General features: G+C 50.6%; 1 protein-coding gene across 12 annotated transcripts in view; it reads left to right on the top strand.

Annotated features, from left to right (window-relative positions):
* Positions 1-15,945, top strand: part of KDM6B (lysine demethylase 6B) — a 108,182-nt gene that overhangs the window by 50,418 nt on the left and 41,819 nt on the right. For 9 of the 12 annotated variants that reach the window (XM_070727482.1, XM_070727486.1, XM_070727485.1 and 6 more), the window contains one exon: positions 15,510-15,648. The gene's annotated coding sequence lies outside the window, so the exon portion shown is untranslated. Of the gene's footprint in view, positions 1-3,186; positions 3,288-14,714; positions 14,849-15,509; positions 15,649-15,945 lie in introns of those variants that run through there. The other 3 variants (XM_070727483.1, XM_070727481.1, XM_070727488.1) reach the window with 3 other exon arrangements.

The raw sequence follows: 15,945 nt of genomic DNA, 5'->3' as shown, positions 1-15,945 counted from the left end.
CTCTGTCTCTCTGTCTTAGTTTCTCTCTGTATCTCTTTTCTCTCTCTCCATCTCTTTCTCCCTCTTCCCTGTCTCTTTCTCCATTTCTCTCTCTTTCTGTCTCTGTCTGCCTCTCTCTTTCTTTCTCTCTCTCTCTGTTTCTGTGTCTCTCCTGGGTGTGTGTTTGTGTGTGTGTGTGTCTCTCTCTGTGTGTCTCTCCTCTCTTTCTGTCTCTTTCTGTCTCTCTTTCTGTGTCTCCTCTCTCTCTGTATGTGTCTGTGTGTCTCTCTCTCTGTCTATCTATCTATCTCAGTCTCTCTCTTCTCGCTGTCTCTCTCTCTCTCTGTCTCTTTTTTCCCTCTCTCTCTCCTTCCCTCCGGAATGCCTCTTGCACAAAGGCTCCCTCGCAGCTGCTGCTTTTGCTCCTTGTCCCACCCCTTGCAACCGCCGGCCGTGGACTCCTCCAGCGCTGTCCCCGCCCTCTGGCGCCCGGCCAGCGAAGCAGCTGGGCCTGGTGGGTGGGAGGGGGAAGCGCAACGGGGAGGGAGGATCCACTACGTAAGGGCTGCAGGGAGGGAGGGGGGGAGGGGGAGGAGAGAGTACGCCGCCGCCGGTGACTCACTCAACACGCTTCCCCCAGCAGCCGCTGTGACCTTAAAAGGCTCCTTGTTGGAGTGAACAAACAATTAACCCCCTGGTTCCCTTCGTTCCTGCCCTATGTCCAAAGCCAGGGGTCCCCAAATAAAACCCCCAGTTTCTCTGGGGCGCCAGAAAGCTCTCCGGAAGTGCCCTCTCTTTGTCCGTGCGCTCCTTTTGCAACAGGATTGGCGGAAAGTTTGCCAGGCAACGGATAAGAATCAGTGACCATATCCCATCCCTTCTGTCTGGACGGACCCCGGGAAGAGGGTGACCCCCCAATTGGATGTTGTAAACTTTGAACCCCACAACCGAAAACAAGTGTGCGCCTCTTTCTCTCTTCTCGGAGGTGCACGGGCCTCTTCTCTTTTATCTTTTTGGATTAGTCCTCTACTTTTAATCGTTCATTCAGTGACCGTTTGATGTCGCAGAATGAACAATTGTAGGAAAAATGTGACTTGGGATCATTTTTCATATTTAATGACCATTGCCACGTCCACGCAGCCGAGAGGTTTGAAGCTCAGGCACTGGGCAACTGACTCATACTTATGACAGTTGCAGTGTCCCTGTGGTCATCTTTCATGACAATTCGGAAGTCAGATTCACTTAACAACCACGGCGTTCGCTTAAAATGCTGCAGCATTTCAATGAACGATAGTGGGTGAGAAATACTGCAAAATGGGGCACAGCTCGTTTAATAGCCGTCTTGCTTAATGACAGAAATTTTGGGGGCTCAATTGTGGTCGTAGGTTGAGGACTCCCTGTACTGTGCCAGCGTTGTCTTGATCAGCTACCCCTAATCTGGCATCCTGCAAACAAGTGTTGGGGCTCCTCCTGGGAGGGGTGGATGATGGGAGGTGTAGTCCTAAAGTGCCATATGGAAAGGCGCCTTCCCACAACTTTACAAACCCAAAGTGGCATACGCTTGTATCGTTGTAGCCAGGAGACGTGTTGGCCATGGAGGGCCCCCTAGACACACGGCTGAAATTTAGTAGAACTCTGTACCCGAATTTGTTTGCCTTCTGTGTGGCTGAGCAAGCAGTGATTCTTGTGTACATAACATGTGTACACAAAGCCCCTTTGGGTGTTGTTTGGTGCACAACTTCGATGCCTGGGACGTTTTTCTCCAGACTGGTAGGCGGGACGAGACTGCCCCTGAAAATGTCTTTGGACCCAGCAAGGAAACGGTTACAGAGCTGATGACGTGATCCTGCCGTTCTTCGCTGGCGTGGCCAAGTTCTCTTTTATTTCCACCTCCCTTTCCTTTCAATCGTTTCGACGGGTGCTTGGGCAATGTCGCCACTGTTTCCTTCCCCTGCTTGGCACCCCGCTTGGCGGGGAACGGAGGACCGGCGAGGAGAAGATGGGGTTCGTGCGATACAAACGATGTTGGGGTCTCTTGCCGCGGCTGCTCCTACAGGATGTGCCAGGGAAGGAGAGTAGCTGGGCTTTGCCACCAGCCCACTCCGGTGCATGTGTATCGGGGCAGGAGGGACTCTTCCATGGCTGTGCCATGACCTATGTACGGGGAGCTGCAGTGAATGACCTTTTGGTGGTATGTGCCGGGTGACATCGCTGGCGTGTTTGTCTTCGACATCCTTGGACCAGGTGCTCGGTCTTGTGGCGCGCGTGCTCAGACGTTTTCTGAGCATGCTTAGGTGGTTGTTCTCATCACACGAGCGCGTGGAACCAGTCCTCCAAGAAAACACGCCGGTTGTGTACGTGTAGTCGTTGACTTAACCACAACTTGCTTTAAATGACCATTCGAAGTTACAACAGCGTTGAAAAAAAAAAGATTTAGTTTTCATACGTGACCCTTTCCGCGCCCCGGTGGTCACACGATCAAAATTCAGAGGCTTGACAAACCGACTCATCTTTGTGATGGTTGCCGCGTCCCAGGGTCATGTGACTCCCCTTTTGCGACCTTCCGACGAGCCAAAGTCCATTAGGGAGCCAGATTCCTTTAACGTCCATGCGACCGACTTAACCCCGGCCATGATTCACTTAACAAACCGTGGCAAGAAAAGTGATCAAAGCTCACCTTGCTTAGCGACAGACCGTTTGTGGTCATTTAGTCTAGGAGTACCCATTGCTACGAGGAGCCCTCTCTCCGCGTCCCAACCTACACGTATCAGACCTTCTCATTTACTCCAGGTAGCACGAGGTTTGTCTTCGTTGTGGATGGTTTGGCTCGAGAATTCTCATAAGGACTGTGTGAGCGGTGCACGCCACTACAGGCTGGGATCCCCTAGTAGGGCAGGGCTTCTGAGGACGTGGGGGCGGAGGAGGAACCTAGATTTGTGGGGTGGAGGAGGGGGGTGGATGAATGAAGTCATTCTAGCCCTTTAAAACGGGACAAATTTTCCGGGGGAGAAAAGCGGCTGACTCACTCGCGGGCCGGAATTTACCCCACGCAGATGCTCCACTGACTTGGCAGGAACCTTGACCCCCACATGGTGGCTTGGTGTGATGGGAGGAGGGGCAAGATCGGTGTGCGGAGGGGGGAGGAGAAAGGCACACCAGCGGAAAGGAGTTTACAAGTCACATTCTCCCAGTATGTCCCGGTTGCACATTAGTCAAGGCACCGCATCGGGGAGTAAACACTCCGGCGGGGGACCCTGACGACGTTGACAGCGCCACGCCTCTGACGTCCACCCCTTGTGTGCCAGGAGGTAAGGCCTTGCTGCCCGTCTGTGTGCGGAAGGGGAGAGGGGTGCGCAGAGGAACGAGGGCGCCGGTTGTGACTCTGTGTATCTGTGCAAAGATCTCGCTTGCCGTTCTTTTCTTCCCTATACAGCAAATGTGTGTGTCGGTACAAACACACGCACGCACGTAACCCCCCCTCCCCCGAGTTGTTGGAAGACGTCCAACGTCTGGTGTGGTTACGTTGTTCGTCATTTAATGAGGCTCGCTGTTCGTGCGTGCCTCACCCTTCGGACCACGGTTAAGTTTGGATTGGGTCTTTGTGTGGGTCCTTGACCCATACATGCTGACTCTGCTTGTTTGTTTAACTCTTTAGCCACTGCTTGGTTTTGTGTGTGTGTGTGTGTGTGTGTGTGTGTTTTGTGGTTTATAGAAGTTACGGTTGTCGATAGGGTTTCGAGACTGTCGATTCCCGCAGAACATTTGTGGGTCCTATTTTGTGAGGTTGTGAGATCCCAGGGCTGGCAGTGAACGGATTGACGGGGCAAATGGGGGCAACTATGTTTGCCAAGGTTGTGTTGAAACTGCCCACTCTCCCTCCATCCCGGCCTCCCCAAATCTTGGACTTTGGAAGGCTTTTGTAACCCCGAGGCAAGCTTTTAATTAACTTGCGATCTCATTTCTGATGGGTTGTTGAGGACACAGCTCCCGAATTCTTTTTTTCCTGCCATGATAATTTTGGGAATTGTCACCTATCTCTGGACGAGAGGGCTAGTGTTGACTTTTGGGGTTGTTAAGTTTAATATTTTCTGGGTTGTTAATATTTAATATTTAATATGTTTGAGCTCCATTCGTCTGTGGACGTGAATGCATTTCTCCCCAAAATACAGTCTTCGACATACAACAGTTCATTTAGTGACAGATGTTGCGATGGCACTGAAAAGGGGACTTGCGGCCATTTTCCCGCGCTGATGATCACTCCCAGCATCCCTGGGGTCACGTGATCAAAGTTCAACTGACTCGTATTTGTGACCTTCGCGGTCTCCTGGGGGGCGGTTGGGTTCAGTTACGCGACCCCCATTTGCAACCTGCCGATGACGGCGGTGATTAACTTAGTGACGGTGGTGAGGAAGGTTGTGAAATCGGGTAGACGTTGCTGAACAGCTTGAAAACCAGGTGGTTGACTGTGGTTGTAAGTCAGGGACTACTGTACTGTCAACATCGCGAGTTTGGTTTTTCTCTCTCCGATATTGACCGAGAGGGGAATTGGCCAAACGAGACGGGGATTTCCCTCCCCAAAAGCCTGATCTGTAAAGCTCCGCGAAGGGGCTTTCCTGTGCTGTAATTCCCGACCTTTGCCTAGCTCAGGCGTGCGCCTCAAACCCTTCGGGTGAGTTGTGTGTTTATCAGGCTGACCTTTCTTGGAAAGGAGGAGGAGCCCAAACCGCACAACTCCCAACCGCACGGTGCATCCCGTCAGTTTTTCATGCATCATGTTCTCTGTTTCTCCATTATCTCCGCACAACACCCACACCCACATATAAACAAGGGGGGGCAAGGGAGGGAGAGAGAGAAAGAATGAGAAAGGGAGAGAGAGAGAGAGGAAAAGAGGGAGAAAGAGAGAGAAAGTGAAAAAGAGAGAGAGAAAGAGTGTGAGACAGAGAAAGGGAGAAAGAGAGATAAAAAGGGAGGGAGAGAGTGAACGAGAGAAAGAAAGAGAGAGAGAAAGAGAGAAAGAGAAAAAAGAGAAAGGGAGGGAGAGAGAGAGAGAAAGAAAGTGTGTGAGAGAGAAATGGAGGGAGAAAGAGAAAGAGAGACAAAGGAACGGAGAAAGAGAAAGAAAAGGAGGGAGAGAGAAAGAAAGAGAAATGGAGGGAGAAAGAGAGAGGTAGGGATGGGGAGAAAGAAAGAGAAATGGAGAGAGAAAGAGAAAAGGAGAGAGAGAAAGAAGGAGAAAAGGAGGGAGAGAGAGAAAGAAAGGGAGAGATAAAAAGGGAGTGAGAGAAAGAGACAGAGAGAAAGAGAAAGGGAGAAAGAGAAAAAAGAGAGAAAGGGGGGGAGAGGGAGAAGGAGAGAGAGAAAGTGTGAGAGAGAAATGGAGGGAGAAAGAGAGAGAGACAAAGGAATGGAGAGAGAAAGAAAAGGAGTGATACAGAGAGAAAGAAAGGAATGGAGGGAGAAAGAGAGGGAGGGAGGGGGAGAAAGAAAGAGAAGTGGAGAGAGAAAGAGAAAAGGAGAGAGAAAGAGAGCAAGAAGGAGAAAAGGAGGGAGAGGAAGAGAGAGAGGGAGAGAGAGAGAAAGAAAGAAAGAAAGAAAGAGACAGAAAGAGACAGAGACACACAGAGAGAGGCAGAGAGAGAGAGAAAGAAAGAGAGAGTGAGAGACAAAGAGAGAGTTATGAAAGTTAAGTCCTTGAGTTTTGACCACGATTGAGTCCAAAATTTAGGTTGCTAAGTTTCTCAAGTGAGTTTTGCTCCATTTTTATGACCTTCCTTGCCGCAGTGGTTAAATATCATTGCAGATGTTCAAGTTAGTTACCTGGTTGTTAAGTGAATCTGGATTGTCCATATGGACTCTGTTTGTCCAGAGGTTGTGACAAGGGAATTTACGTGATCCCCGGGACCCTGCGACCGTCACAAATACGAACCAAGTGCTAAGGCTCTGAATTTTAGATCGCGTGACTGTGCGCGACACTGCAATGATCGTAAGGTGAAAAACAATCCTAGGCCGCTCTTCTCGATGCCGTGGTAACTGCAAATGGTCACTAAATGATCCTTTGGTGAGCTGAAGGCTATCTGTATTGTGGTTTGCTCGTAGGAGGAATGTTCCTCGGGGGTCAGAAGGTTTGTTGCGATGTCCGCTAGGGCTGCGGTCGCTTGAATCTATGTGCTTGTGCTTTTATGTGTGAAATCGGTTATTCCCTGGGGGGGGGGAGCTTATTTTGTTGCATTCCCCAAGGTACGCTGCCTTTTGAAAGCCCCGTTGCGCGTTTGACAGCCAGGGGTGTGTCCTTTCCACCTCCATTTGTGGACACAATGTCCACCCTTGTGTGTATTGAATGGACATTAGTGTTTCCCTCCCCGGCTGATGTTTATTGTCACAAAAGCACCTGTGTGGGCTCGTCAGGTGTGAAACCCAGGACAAGTGGACGTGTTATTATGGATGTGTGGATGGTGGTGATAGTGTCATGTATGTCGTTGCAAGCGCCTGTTCGGTGTCGTTGTTTGGTATGAAAAGCAGGACATGTGTATGTGTACAGTGGTAGTGTGTGTATGTGTTGTATGAGTCTGCAGTCTTGTCGAGTGTGAAAAGTCAGACACGTAGACGTGAGTGTGTGTGGACAGTAGTGGTGGTAGTAGGTGTGTCGTTGCAAGCGTCAGGTGTGAAAAGCAGGACGCCTGGACATGTGTGTTTGTGCGTGTGTATGGGGGAGGTGGTGGTGTTTGTGTCATTGCAAGATTCTGCGGTCTTGTCGAGTGTTAAAGTCAGACACGTGGACGTGGTGGTGGTAGTGGACAGTGGTGGTGGTAGTGTGGGTGTCATTGCAAACTTCTGTGGTCTTATCAGCTGTAAAAAGCAGTACACCTGGATATGTTGTGTGTGGACAGTGATGGTGGACGGTGCTGTTGTGTGTGTCGTCGATTTTTCAGGCAGATGAACCCAAATGGCTGCCCCCCACCTCCGTTGCTGACTCGTTCTCATCGAATGGAGATATGTGTGGAGATTGAAAAAAGTTGTGGTGTCCTTCTTGGCTGCTGACTCAGGGCTGACACAGGCGTTCTGGTCTAAGCATGTGGGGAGCCCTTGCTTTGTGCTGTGTGAATCACAACCTGCTTACACACCAAACAGGAGGCCCCCTCCCCCTTCCCCATCGCCTGCCACCTCCCCCCAAAAAAACACAATTCCCAGCCTCACATTCCGGACGGCGCAGCGAAGTCTACTTTCCGGTTTCGGAAGTACGTGCTACGCTCATCCACGAATGTCCTTTCTCACCCACGCCACGCGCTTTCTACGCTTTCGTGGGACTGATTTGTGAATTCACAGTGGGTTAATAACAACAAAACAGCAGCATCTGGGCAGATGGGTGGAGTCTTTAGCGGCCGCCGCTACTGTTTTTCTAAACTTTCGGCGGTTACTACTATCGGTATGGTCGGACTGGGCCGAACCAATATCATTTCACCCCTGGACGGAAAGCTCTATCAAACGATCCACAGTTCCAGTGGGTTTCTCTCTCTCTGAGACTGCCCCCTATGGACAGGGAAGTCCTTGGGTTACGACCACAATGGAGCGCGGAGTTATTAAGTCCATTTTGTCCTATTTGACAACTTGGGTTTTTTGCCACTGTTAAGTCAATCGCTGCGGTTGTTGATTGAGTCCCAAAACCATTAAGCAAATCTGGCTCCCCCCTCCCCCCCGTGGGCTTTTAACAGTCGGAAGGTTGCAAAAGGTGATCACATGACCCCCTCGGGGGACCCTGCAACTGTCACAAATATGAATGTTGATCACAAGATCCTGGGGAATCCTACAACAGTCGTAAGTGTGAAAACACAGTCGTCAGTCGCTTGCGTGCCTCATTTTAACGACTTTTTTTGCCACAGTGGCTGATCAAGACCTTACAGTACGGTACAGTGTGGATAGTCCTTGATATACGACCGCAATTGAGGCCAAAATTTCAGGATGTTAAGCAAGACTGCTGTGTTTCCCCCATATTACGATGTTTCTTGCTGTGAATCACTGCGGCCATTTAAAGCACACAATTTTAAAGTGAATCTGGCTTCTTCGATGGCTTTGCCAGTCGGAAGGTGGCAAAAGGGGCTTCGTGTGACACCCTCCCCCCAGAGGGATGCTGCAACCGTCACAAATTTGAGTGAATTTTGAACCAGGGGAAGGCTGTGACAGTTATTAAGGGTGAAAAAACCCCACAGTCGTAAGTCCTAGTCTTTTCAGCACCGTTGAAACGTCGGTCACTAAACGAACCGTTGTAAGTCGAGGACGGCCTGTACACACTGCTTTGCAGTTGAACGCACTCCCCCTTTCCACTCAGGCAGCTCTGCAGAGCCTTATCCCAAGTTAATCCATCATCCCCTGCTGGCTGAATAATAATAATAATAATAATTATTATTATTATTATTATTGTTGTTGTTGTTGTTGTTATTATTGTTATTATTATTATTATTTATTGGATTTGTATGCCGCCCCTCTCCATAGACTCAGGGCGGGATTTGAGTTGTAGTGCGTATATCTGGAGAAAGCCAGCAAAGTTATTCCTTACTGTCTTGTCTCTTACTTGGGAGAGATAATTCGGGTTTGTACTACAAGTAGTAACTACAATAATTCATTTAATGACCATTCCAAGGTAGAACAGTACTGGGGGGAAAAACCCGAATTAAGACAGTTCTTCACCCTTACAACCATCGGCAGCATCACCTCAAAATTTGGATGCTTGGTAACCAGCTCCTATTTATGAAGGTTGCGGCATCCCTGAGGGTAACACAATCCTCTTTTGTGACCCTTCCGACCACGGGAGAAGGCGGATTTGCTTAACGACCGCATAATTCACTCTACAACTACAGCGATTCACTTAATAATTCTGGCAAGAATGGAAGGTTTGTTGGTTTGTTTCAAACGTATTTAACCACTGTCTCACTTAGCAACAGAAATTTCGGGCTCCCTTGGGGTCGTAAGTCGAGGACTCGCCGTATTATAGAACGCTGCGGTCCCGCCTCACTTTGGCTTAGCCTTGCACGCGCGTGGTGTGGCTCACGCAGACGCCTGGGAAATATTCCTACTTATTTTGCAAAAAAAAAATTCCTCCTCCTGCCCCCTCTTATACATCATGCACATAATACACACTTGTCAACCCCCCCACCCCCCCATCCCCGAGCACACATACCAGGGCTTCTGCACTGCTGTTTCCTTTGCGGTTTGTGCCTCGTTGCGTCCTCCAAGGTTCCTTTTTCTTGTAAATCCGTACAACACACACAGAAAAAAATTCTCTCTTTTTTTTTGTTTGTTTTCGGAGAAGTGGCTGCGAGGGGGAAGGAAGTTGTGAAGGGCTGGATGCCCAAATGCTGAGCCTGGCAGCGTGGGGGCGGGTGGGGGTAGGCAAGGAGGAAAGCCCGCCACCCAACAAGAATTGCTGACTTTCTTAAATCGATCCAGCTTGGCATTCCGGGGTCTTGGGGAGCCCTCCCCGCATCCCTGGGCAGGGAAAAGGGTTGCATTTGGGAGGGTAGGGGTGGAAACCAAAGGGTGCGACCGTTTCTTCTCTCCCGTTCCTTTCCTTCCAGTGCTCCGTGATGCGTCGGGGTTCGCCTTCCTGGAAGCGCCGGAGGTGGAAATCCCCCATGCATCATCAGCCTGACGTATGGCGGGGTGGATGGGTGGGCCAGGCGCACGCGCTAAACAGATGGGAAGCCTCTCTACTTACCCAGAATTCTCTGCGCGGTGCAGAGATTGGAAATGGGGCAGGGGATGTACGGGAGAGATCGTGGCATCATGCATGCACCTTGCCCTGTTTGTGTGTGCATCGATTGGGCATCTTGAGATGTTTGGGGAGGTATACTGTGTGTATCTTGTGATGTTTGGGGGTTGTATCTTATTTATTTATTTATTTATTTATTTATTTATTTATTAGATAGATAGATAGATAGATAGATAGATAGATAGATAGATAGATAGATAGATAGATAGATAGATAGGATTTATATTCTGCTCACCCCAAATGGACTCTGAGCAGGTAAAAATTAGAATAAATACAATAACAATAAAAACAGTTAAAATCTAATAATAGAAGCCAGTAATAACAGTAATATAAAAAACATACATACTTGCAATCAGCCAGGTCTTAATGCCTTTCCGGAAGACCGTTAGGGAGGAGATAATGCAGATCTCTGAAGACAGTTGGTTCCAAAGGGTCGGAGCCACCACAGAAAAGGCTCTTCCCCAAGGTCCTGCCAGCCAACATTGTTTGGAGGACAGGACCTGGAGTCCTCCTTATTGGCTGGAGTTAGGTATGAGGGAGGAGGTGTTCCCGTAAATATGTGTGTTTTGCGGTGTTTGTGTATTGTGTGCGCATCTTGCCATTTTTGTGTGTGTATGGTGTGTGCGTCCTGCAATGTTTGAGGGTATATCATGTTTACGTCTTCAATGTTTATGTGTGTATCGAGTGTGCGTCTTGCAATTTGGGTGTGGTGTCATGTGTGCGTCTTGCCATGTTTGTGGGCAGCATCAAGCGATCCAGAGGAGACATGGGCCGTGTATCTGGCGCACGCATCACGGTCCATGGCAACCATAGGTAGACAGACATACATCCCTGATGGGTCCCAGTCTGACTGCGTAGAAAAACTTCACGAACCCGTGTGCTCTTTCGCACGCAGCACCCTCGAACGGTGCACAGGCAACCAACCCGCGAGGGGAGGTCGCGTGTTGGCGAAAAGGCAACGGACACGTGGCTCATCGCGCGGAAACGAGATATTTCAGAAATGCCCATCGCTCCATCGGGGTTGTTGACTTAGCGGGCCTGACTTCTCCATGGCGGCAAACAAAGCAACTTGACGAAACCCGGGGGGGCGGGGGGAGACACACACAAAAATGTCCTAAACAAACCGTAGTTAAACCAGCTGGCTTGGAAAAATTCCAGACAATCGGAATTTGGAATTGTAAATAATAGAAGGAGCAGCTGCCCAGGTTTTGAGGTCCGGTTTCTGGATGGAGAACCAGCCGGAGCTCTTTGTCGCAGGCAGTGCGGAATGGCAAATGGGGGTCCTGGATGTCTCCCTACCTCCTGGGGGACGGATGCGCCGCCCCTGCGCATCACGCAGATCTACACAGTAGGACCAGTCAGGGGTTCTCACCTGCTCAGCCTCTGGGGTCTCGCCTCGCTGTGCGCGGAGATGCTGGAGAGGTGTGAAAATAGTGTGCCGTTGTAAATTTGAGGTGAGCATGGCATAATACGATGCAATTATGACACGTGCCTTTCTTGCCTTAACCGTGCATCATCCAGCGACCGGAGCTGGGGTATTGCCTGTGTCTTTGTCCGGAGCGGAATACCAAAAGTCCTCAACTTACGGCCACAACAGAGTGCCAAATCTCCGTTGTTAAGTGAGATGGTGTTTAAGTGAGTTTCTGCCCCCCTTGTATGACCATTTTTGTTCAGCGAATCCTCACAGTTGTTAAGTGGATCGTGTGGTCGGGAATCGAATCTGGCTACCCCATTTCACTTTGCTTGTCGGAAGGTCGCAAACAGGGGTTTGTGTGACCTTATAACTGTCATAAATGTGAGTCGGTTGCCAAGTAGATGGATTTTTGGATCGCGTGACCCTCCAAGGATGCTGCAACGTCCCTAAGCGTGAAAAAGGGTCAAAATCATGTTTCGAGGCTATTTTTTCAGTGTGGTTGTTGTGGTCAGATGGTCACTAAGTGAACTCTTATGTGTCGGAGACTACACTTTAATAATAGCAATAGACCTTAGACGTACGGACTGCTTCACAGGAGGCTTTCAAGAAGGGATTGGATGGCCAATTTCTCTCAAATGCACAGGCTGGAGCACAGGGGCTGGACTAGAGGACCTCCAAGATCCCATTTCAGCCCTGCAATTCGGTTTGTGGAACAGCTTCCCTCCAGAAATTATGGGTGCTCCCATCTCTGGAGGCTTCCAAGAAGAAATGAAACGATCTGAAATGGTGCTTTGCGCAAGGGGCTGGACTAGAAGACCTCCGGGGTCCCTTCCAACTCTGTAGTTTTTTAGAGCGCCTGGGTAGGGCATCGGTTGGTTCCGCGTCGTCCTTTGGCCACACCCGGAGTGAAAGGTCATCTCCTCATCCCTCCGTGGGCAACCTTGAAAAAAATACTTGAACTTTGCACACTTCGGGAGGAGTGTGCCGGTCACACTGTGCCGGTTCTCACAAACTGATGTGCGACGACGGGCCGTTGGCGATTTGGCCTTGCGGCTTCGCCTGGAGGCGTGCAGGCAAGTCCTGCCAACTGCTCGCTTCCCTCCTTCTCCCTCCCCCCCCCCCCCCGCTCCACTCCGCTCGGCTGCCTTGGCAGGCGTCGCAACGCACCAGGGCCCTGTTGTAACCGCAACCGCCGGGCCTGCTTGAAGAGCCAAACTTAGCTCAGGACTGTTCCAGAAATAGCCACGGTCGGTCTTGGTCATAGCCATGTCTGGGGGCTGGAGGGGAGGGGGGAAAGGCGAGACCCCCAGGCTTTCTTTTTACCCAGCCCGACGTGGTGGGTGGGTGGGTTCCCACGGATGGTGTCTGGTTATAAAAAGCCTGTCCTGACCACACCAGAGAGGGAATCTGACCGGTGCGTCTGTCTGGCTCCAATTTCTGGCAGGACACGACCGGCTGGACAGTGGGGGGGGGGGGGTGAGTCACAGGCACTGTGTGTGTATGTGTGTGTGTGTGTGTGTGTGTGTGTACACAGCCCTACTGTCCCACGATGTCTCTTTGTGGTGGCGTGGGAAAAAAAACAGCAACTCCCAATTCCGGTCGAATTGGAAAGAGGTTGGGTTTTCATCAGCCGGAAGGGACCTTGGAGGTCTTCTAGTCCAACCCGTTGCTTAAGCAAGAGAGACTAAACTATTTCAATCGGAACCGAACCGGAAGGGATCTTCAAGGTCTTCTAACCAACCCCCCCCCCACTCCTCCCGTTCAAGCCGGAGACCCTAGGCTTCCCCGGGAGTGGAACCTGTGGCACACATGTCCAAAACAGAACAGAGAGCCACATCAAACTGCCTGCGCACGGCTTTGCCTATTTGTCTTCCAGCGTTTGGGTGCACGTATGCACACAATGATCAGCTGTCCTTTGCGCGGTGCGCAGCTGATTGTCAGACAGGCCCTGTGCGCTAGAAGCCGCAAGTTTGTTTTTTATGGATTGGTGGCCACCGGCGACGCTTCTTGCGCCATCTTTTCACGGAGTGTCCTTGTTCATCTAATGACCATTCGGAGTTACAACAGGTTCTGAAAAAAGGGACTTACGACTGTTTTTCATACCTGTGACTGCTACAGCATCCCTCATGCGGATGTTCGGGAACCGAGTCCTATTTACAACGGTGGAGGGTCCAGCCGTCACCTTCTGGGACCTTTCGGACCAGCAAAGTCAAGAGGAAAATCAGATTCACTTAACAACCCTGTTCCTCGTTTAATAGCTTCAATGATTCAGTGGACAAGGGCGACGAGGAAAGTCGTAAAACGGGGCGAAGCTCCCTTAAGAAACGTTTCCCTTAACAACAGATATGGGCTCAATTGTGGTCATAAGTCGAGGACTCCCGGTAGAAACCAGGGGACTGTTGAGTTCTATTTCTGCCTGAGGAGTAAAAGCCAGTTGGAGGATTCTGGGCAACTTTTCGCCAAGCACCATCTCAGCCCAACCTACCTTCCAAGGTTGTTGTTTTAAGGAAAATAAAAGGCAGGGGGCCTTGATGCTGCCAGAATGCAATTCCACGGCTGGGAATGATGGGAGTCAGAGTTCAATTCCACGGGCTCCCAAAGTTGTCAGATAGTCCTCAACTTAATAACCTACAACCAAATCCAACATTTCCGTCGATAAGCAAGACCAATGGCTGAGTTCTGCCCCATCTTACGATCTTTCCTGTCACTTTTATTAAAGTGAATCTCTGCCGTTGTTAAACGAGTCAACCCCAGGATTCGACCACCGTCATAAATAGCCAAGAGTTGGAATTTTCATTACATGACCACGACGGTCATTGAGTGTGAAAAACGGTCCGAAAGGCGCTTCTTTCCTAGGATTGCTGCAATTTCAAATGGTCACTAAACGAACCATGGCAAGTTCGTCACTAAACGAACTGTCGTTAAGTAACTGCTTTGTCCTTCTGCACTCTCGCCCTTTCCGCCGCGGCATAGCATCTCAGCAGAGCCCGTTGTCACTTTGAATGGTCACTAAACGGAGAGTTGTAAGTCAAGGACGCCATATAAAAATCCTGCACTTAAATACTCCACCCCATTAAAAAATATTCTAGTCCAATGTTCCTCAACCTTAAGCTTCTGGAAGGTGGGCGGACTTCAACTCCCAGAATTCCCTAGCCAGCCAATGCTGCCAGGGGGATTCTGGGAATTGAAGTCCGCCCTGTTCATAGTCGGCCTTTGGTCCGGTTCTTACCCCACTCCCATCAGCTGGCCAGGCAATAGCAGTCGCTGATCTAGCCGCCCCTCCTCATTTATCTCTATGGTTTCAGACCCTTCCGGAAGATCAAGGCGATAGCTGATTGGTGGCTGCCGGGAGGAGGGGGCGCGATTGGCTGCTTGTGAAAGAGAACACAAGGCATCTTGGCTAAGGACAGCCGGCGGGGCGAGGGTTAATCGCGGAGGGCGGCCCCGCCTGCCCTTGTTTCCAAGCCAGGCGTTGGATTGGATGCGGGACCAGGCGATGCCCGCCCTGAGGAGGCGGGGTCTGCGCTGATGGGCGGGAGCTAAAAAAAAATAAAAACACCGCCGAGGGTTAACTCGCTCTTCCCCGTAGCGGACTCAGTTCACTGGGAAACGACCCCCGAAAGCGACGGAAAAGGCAGCCGCTTCCGCCTCCTCGGGCTTTGGACGTTGGGGTCGCCTTCCACGTGCCGAAAGTAAGGCTGGAGGGGTGTGTGTGTATGTGTGAGAAGGCAAAGGGAACCCGGGGCTTCTGCAAGATGCGGGTTCAGAGCGACGCGTGTCGTGTGAATGCTCCCGAAAGCGTGTCAGCGGGTGGGGAGGGTTCTTTTTATTCTTTGGAGGAGCCCTGAAATGAAACCCGGGTCCTTTCACACGGAGGAAAATGCATGCCTCTCTGAATTTTATACCCCTTTTCTTTTAGAGGGTGGGGAAAATACGTTGGACTACAACTCCCATCTCTCTCAGCCAGAGCGCATGCAAGCTCTGGCCCGTCCTAGAACTCGGCTCAAACGGGCAAGGGAAAAAATTGCTGCTCTTTCCAAACCCGGCTTCTCCCTTCCTCCATAAACCCTCATTCCTCTTCCAAAATCGCATCCGCACGACTTAATAAGCTTTTTTTTAAGGGGAGGGGTCCTGGGTGCGAAAGTTTCCCCTATAAAGAGGGAAAGCCCTTGGCTTAGAAGCCTCCCCTCGGTCTTCCCAGGTCCGTGGCAGAACAAGGGAGTCACGGAGTTGTCGGAACGCACTTTTTTTTTGGGGGGGGGGGAGTGCAAAGGGTTCTGTAGGTGTGAATTTAAATGGTGTTTCTCTCTCTCTCTCCCTCCCTCCCTCCCTCTTTCTCTCTTTTTCTGGCAGCATTATATGTGGTTGTGACCGCCGGAGGCTTTAGACCGGAGGAGGTTTAAATTATCAGCAGCTTGGGGGGGGGCGCCGGTCGCCTGGAGCTGGGGGGGTGGAGGGTGGGGAACGAAGACGCATCCACAGCGGCAGAAAGGTAAGAGATGGGCTTGGGGGGTGGGGAGGGAGGGGTGCACGAGAGATGAGGTTTTTGGGGAGGGGGGCGTTTCCAAAAGAGGCATAAAAGTATGAAATGGAACCGGTAATAAAATGGGTAGGGGGTAGGTCTTCTATCTGGGGTCTCCAAGTTTGGCAACTTTTAAGAAGGGGGGACTTAAACTTTAAGACCTTGAAGTCCTTGAATTGGCTGGGGAACTCCGAGAGTTGAAGTCTTAAAGCAGCTGAGTTCTTCTAGGAGTTGGAAGCCCACAAGTTCTGGGATTCGGAAATCGAG

This window comes from Erythrolamprus reginae, chromosome Z, assembly GCF_031021105.1.
Source record: "Erythrolamprus reginae isolate rEryReg1 chromosome Z, rEryReg1.hap1, whole genome shotgun sequence".
NCBI lineage: Eukaryota > Metazoa > Chordata > Lepidosauria > Squamata > Dipsadidae > Erythrolamprus > Erythrolamprus reginae.
The sequence above is the reverse complement of the archived record's forward strand: the minus strand, read 5'-3'. Positions and strand labels throughout refer to the sequence as shown.